A 6,000-nucleotide genomic window follows, 5' to 3' on the forward strand; every position below is an offset into this window, starting at 1 on the left:
TTGTTTTGCCCGATTCGAAGGCTTTATTGCTTGGTGTTTGAGCCTCTTTCCCCTTGAGGGTGGGAGCGGCGGAAAGCTCGATATGGTTTTGGGATGAGGCACTTCACATTATGTACCGTTAGTCTTTTACAGCCTACAAATGGGTGACCTACATATCAAATGACAGATATAATCTAAAATCAAATAGAATAGAATAAAGATTTTTTTAAAAATAGTACTGCATATAATATATAAAATATTTTAATAAATTTTTCGAAGAAAAATATACAGAAAAAAGCCCCAGAACACAAGTAAGTGGCTACTTAAGAATTAACCTTTAATAAAATTAAGGAGTGTCGCTCTTCCGACTTTATGAAACTGTGAGTATTGATTTTTCGATAGGGAAAAAACGAAGGCAACGATCTATGCAGATCTGGAGTGCTCTCGGCACATCAGATGGCACCGGCGGGGCAGCCTCCGCAGACAATCGAACGGTGGGGGGCACCCCCCACTGGAGGTCGGGGAACTGGCATAGAGTATGTATCGAGTTTTGTATCTGAAGACGTTCCACTTGATATCAGAAAACTTACCTACCTATAGTCAATTGTTTTTTATCTTTTTGTAAATAATATTTAATAGATGTGTTAAATATACTTTAACATTTTTAATTAGGTATATGTAAAATTCTAGAATGCTAGTAGGTTATATATTATACCGAATTGAATGTGTTGACTAATTTACTAATGAAAAATTGAGAATAGTTTTTAATTTTTTTTTTTAAATAAAATTTTCTATTCATATTTTTCTTTTAATAAATAATAATCATCTAAATAACGTAACATATTGACGTAATTCAGTCGGTCACTAAAGTTTTCAGAATACCAAGACAACAGTTCTGAATTTTTCTATAAATTAAAGTATTTGATTTTATCCTTGTTCGTAGGACACAGTAGCGCAAAGATTTTTTTATGGACAGTTTTGTTTTACATTATGATTATAATTTTTTCTGAGTTTCTGTAGTAGTCTGAATGGTTGTTCTGTAATTCAATAGTTAATTAAATTAGGTCCAAGTAAGAAACACTTTAGTTGGCAAGGAGCACATGGACATTGGGTGTTGCCGGTCGCTTTACTACCATCTTAGCGGTTACATACCTCAAACACATACCAATCGCTTTATAACTCCGAACAACTGATATCTAACTCACATTTATATTATTAGTAGGATTAATATCCTTTCTCACACAACTTTATCTTTGGCAATATCGACCCGTCGGCGGCGACTTCCCATTCTCGAAGTAAAACACGGCGGGAAGGAAACCGCGGGATAAACCGCCCCCCGCCGCACCCCCGTCCACCCCCAGCCCGATCTTTACGTTTCAGGAATAAATATTTCAGAGCGTGTGCTTCGGAAGTTAAAGTTATGTATCGCCCGAGCCAGCGGTAACAATCTGAGAATGAGAAAAGCTCGCTTTCCTTTTATGTTACTCGCTTTGTGTGTGGATACATTTATATAATATAATATTTTATTTCTATATGTATTTATAAAATTGATTGATTTTTGTATATTAAGTATCGTGCCTCCAACCAAACTATTTATAATTACTCTTCTTCATCATCCATCAAAAATTACCTTAAAAAGCGATCTCTTTGATTCTCTTTTAGCCATAAAGCCGTCCATTGTTTTCTTTGTATGATCTATTTATAGTAATTTTTGTTTCTGCTAAGTATTTCGCTGTAATATTTTAGTGGGAACAATAAAGAGTTATTTATCTATATATTTGATACTAGCGTTTTCCACGCTCTTTCGTACGCGTGGATTTCAAAAGTGTGAAAACCAATTAAATAGATGAAACATACACCAGATTTTTAGTTAGACCTTCAGATATAATTGCGACCATACCCAATTTGATGCGGTAGTTTTTGTGTGTACAAACAGATAGACTAGATTTCGAAAAATTTTATGTTTTGGCTTCTATTGCCCTTACTAAGACGCATCATATGAATTTTTATTAAATATCTTCCATGTATAGACATCTACTTGTTATAATTTTATTACATTAGTAAAATGTACTGTATTGCTAAGACATACCGATTCGCGAATCCTTTTTTACATGTGAGCAATATAACAAAATGTTTCGGTTCCGTCGACTACAATTGATAATAAGCACTATTTATTTAAGCTTTCGTTACACTTTATGCCAATAACAATAAAAATACAAAATATCACATACTGTAGCTATATAATGTTAGAATAATTTGTCATGCTATTTTAGTTTTATATTTTATGCTAAATTTAAAATTTATAACTACGTAATTTTGTTGTAGGTAAGTATATAAATACATCATTTGAATACCGTGAACATACACAAATATATTTAGATATGGTACCTAACTATTTGACCAGAATTAGTATTTCTTTTTATCAAAATCAATTTGAATGCTTTCAAGATACGACTTTACTTTTTTGTTACTAAAATATTTGCGTAATGTAGTAATTACGGTTTTTTTTTTGTTTTATTATATTATTTTTAAAAATAAACACCACAACGACAATGTGTTTGATTTTGATTACAATATCGTCTATGTTTATACATATAAAAGTGCATATAAGTATATGTACATATTAATATGTTACTATTTCCTCTATTATATAGATTCAAAAAAACAGTAATTTAAAGGACGATTTTTGCAAAATTACAGTTAGAAGAAGAAAAAACCTTCAAAAAGTGACTTCACTACTAGGAATATCACTATTCAATAAACAGTTATATAAATAAATACTTTTCTTTAAAAACGTGTGAAAACTTTAAATAATTTTTTTAAGCAACTTGAAATTTCAATTATACTGACATCTCACTTGATGGTAAGTGGTAACCTTCTTCGCCTGTAATAAAAGCCGCACTATTATTATAAGATCATTGTTGGAATAAAACCCTATTGATTGCAAAAAGACTTCTTTTTTTATAGGTGATAATGAAATAGTAACCCCCACGCTATTGGTATACACCGGCGGGGCACCAGTGAAGGATGATAGATGAGGATGAAACAGGTCAGTTAGCCCATCGTGACGAATTCAACGAAAAATGTTCACGATGTTTTCCAGGGGGAACCACGTGGAGGTTGACCTGACAGGGCTAGCAATAGGGCTGTCAAACTCCGTTGCTAACAATCCCTTCCCCCTGCAAAAAGACTTGTCGAAATCATTTCAGGATTGGTATATATAGGCTTGATGTAATACATACGAACTAAGAACCGTTTAATTTTATTGGAAGTGGCTTAAATAGTTAAATGAAAGAAAGAATTTTTATTCAACTAAACTTAAATTATTAAAACTTTTAAAATTTCATTGCGTCTTTCATTACGTATGTGTACACTATAACAATGTCCGTGCGTTATTGTTACGCATAAATCGTTCGCTTTACACACAGCGTAAATTTTCATTATCGTCCATTTTATTGCCATCGTATACGTAAGGTCACGAGATAAGAATAGAAACCTTGAAAGAAGTAAGTCAATATTTTACTTGTTTGGTAGGTTATTGAAAGGTAGATAAGTTTAATTAAAATTTGAAATTAAAATATTATGTATTAATATCCCACTGCTGGGCATGAGTTATCATGAATATTTTTTATGTATATGTATATAAGTATGGCCGTGTAGTAATAGGCCATCCTTTCCTTTCCTGTGGATATCGTAAAAACAGATTAAGGGAGGGCGAGGGATAGGCAGCAGCGTCCCTCTTAAAAAATCTTTAAAGCCTGACGGTGGTTGCCAATCCGCTTGCCAAGCGTGGCAACTACTGGCAGAACTCAAGGTGGAGGCTTATGTTCAACAGTGGACGGTTAATGGCTGATATGATGATGATGATGTATATATTGTATGTATGGAACGGTAAGCCCGCCCATGCTATTGGTATTCGCTGGTGGAGAATGTACCAGTGAATGATGAGCGATGAGGATTATTGAGGATTAAGTCAGGTCAGTTGGCCCAGCGCGACGTCTTTTCACGATGATTTCCAGAAGGTTGCCATTAATGAGGCCATAAAACTCTTAGTAATAATCCCTTCCTCGTATAGGAGCATTTTGTACGGTTTTTCTCTTGTAGTTTTCCTCGTTTAACATTTGTATGTATTTGTACTTATTAGTATAATTATAAAGATAAATAATAGATAATTATAGATATAATAAATATAAATATTTATTGAATGGTATCTAGAGATGTGTCAACTAAACTAATCTTGGATTGGTACACAACTGTGATACATAGTTAGAGATCAATTGATGTTTCAATAATTATTCATTAGGAAATACGTTTGTAAATAGCCTGGAATACTATCAATTAAAAAATTTCACAAAGTTTTCAGAAAAAAGGTACAAAGGCTATTTTAGATTTTATTGTACGTGTGATAGTCTCTCTTCTGGAGTCAAGAGTTCTAAGCCGTCTTATACACGAAAGTCACTGAATGACATGTTTACATTTTTTTTTTAAAAACTTAAAAAAAAAAATTATAACAATGTTCTTTATATCTTCCTTAAGCGTTGCAATTTTGGCTATAATGTGTTTAGCAGCTTCCCATATATAAAATATTACTTTTAAATTTTAAATTATTATCGTGATGACTAGATAAGAATTTTCTATAAGAATAATGGTAATTTGAGGTTTTGTTACATGAAAAATCAACTTCAATATTGACGAAATTTGTATGGAACCCTGTGGTTTACTCCCGTGTCGGTGTTTCGATGATTTAGACAGCAAAATGAACTCCTCAGTAAGAGTTAATTGGTGAAGAATGCTTTTGATGAATTTAACCCTTCTTTGCATGATTTTTTTTTATTGGTGAAATCAAAGTCATATAATCAAAGTGATATAATTCATGTTTAAAATTAAAGGAAAAATGGTTAAAACAATAAATTTGACAGCTATGTTTTTTCTTTCTACAATGGACATTAAAAAATTCAATCAACTTAAAGTGAACTTGGTCTTTTATATAAGTTTTAGGCATTCAATGTTATGATGGAAATTTCCACCAGTATGCAAAGAAGAGTTAATATTTCATTATTATAAATTAATAAAATAAAACAGATTTTAAGGAATTTATTTATTTGATTGCATTTCAATAAACATTAATATTATTATTTATAATATTATTATATTAATGCCTTTATTTAAAATTATAACTAATGTTTATTTCTCAATCATTATCATCATCATCATATCACCCATCTACTATCCACTGCTGAATATAGATCTCCCTCAAAAGGGGGGGTTTTGCCAGTTAATTTTTTTTATTTTTAAATAATAATAAGTAATTAACTCTCCTTGTTAAGAAGAGAAAACAGAATGCGATGTTGATTCGCATATACAATAAATTTAAATTGTTTAATTATGAAATATACATAACGTCTTATGCAATAATAATTAGATTTTACTGTTTGTACGTAACAAGTACCTATTAATAATAATTAAAATAAACGAAATATTTACGATTACTAAAAAAAGAGTACTTACACATTAGCAAAAAAAAATCAGATAAAAACGTAACTCGAATCACAATATAAAAAGTAATAGTTATTTAAACAGTTGTATGTAGATATTGCTGTTTACTGTTGCACTGAACTCGCGGAAGACTTTTTAATCGAAATGTGTTAACCCGGCAAACATACAATGTTCTTTTATACTAGTAGTTTGAATGAATGAACCGTAGATTTATAGTATCAAGTAGTTACTAGTATAAAATGTTGTTACTCGTATGCAAATAGAAACTACGCATTCCGTTTATAGATGGCAATTATTTTGCTCTTGCGTCCGAGCCCTGATGCACGGTCACGGACATAAGGTATGTTAGGTACGTAATAATAAGTAGGAGTAGCGCATTTCTTAAAATAAAATATATTTCATTGTTTGTAAAGATTGGTTTCTAGAGAATACTATTTTGTATGTAAAGTAATAGGACAAAGACACAAGAAAATTTTCATTTTAATTTGAAAAATATAAATTGATTCCATATATATATATATATAT

At 31.1% G+C, this 6,000-nt stretch overlaps 1 protein-coding gene across 1 annotated transcript in view; it reads right to left on the reverse strand.

Annotated features, from left to right (window-relative positions):
- LOC113512451 (juvenile hormone acid O-methyltransferase) overlaps positions 1–5,664 on the reverse strand; it is a 28,934-nt gene extending 23,270 nt beyond the window's left edge. The window contains exon 1 of the mRNA XM_026896341.3: positions 5,488–5,664. The gene's annotated coding sequence lies outside the window, so the exon portion shown is untranslated. The remainder of the gene's footprint in view (positions 1–5,487) is intronic.
- Between the last annotated feature and the right edge of the window lie 336 nt (positions 5,665–6,000).

The sequence above is a fragment of the Galleria mellonella genome, unplaced genomic scaffold, assembly GCF_026898425.1.
Source record: "Galleria mellonella isolate WM207_F2 unplaced genomic scaffold, CSIRO_AGI_GalMel_v1 utg64, whole genome shotgun sequence".
NCBI classification, from domain to species: Eukaryota; Metazoa; Arthropoda; class Insecta; order Lepidoptera; family Pyralidae; genus Galleria; species Galleria mellonella.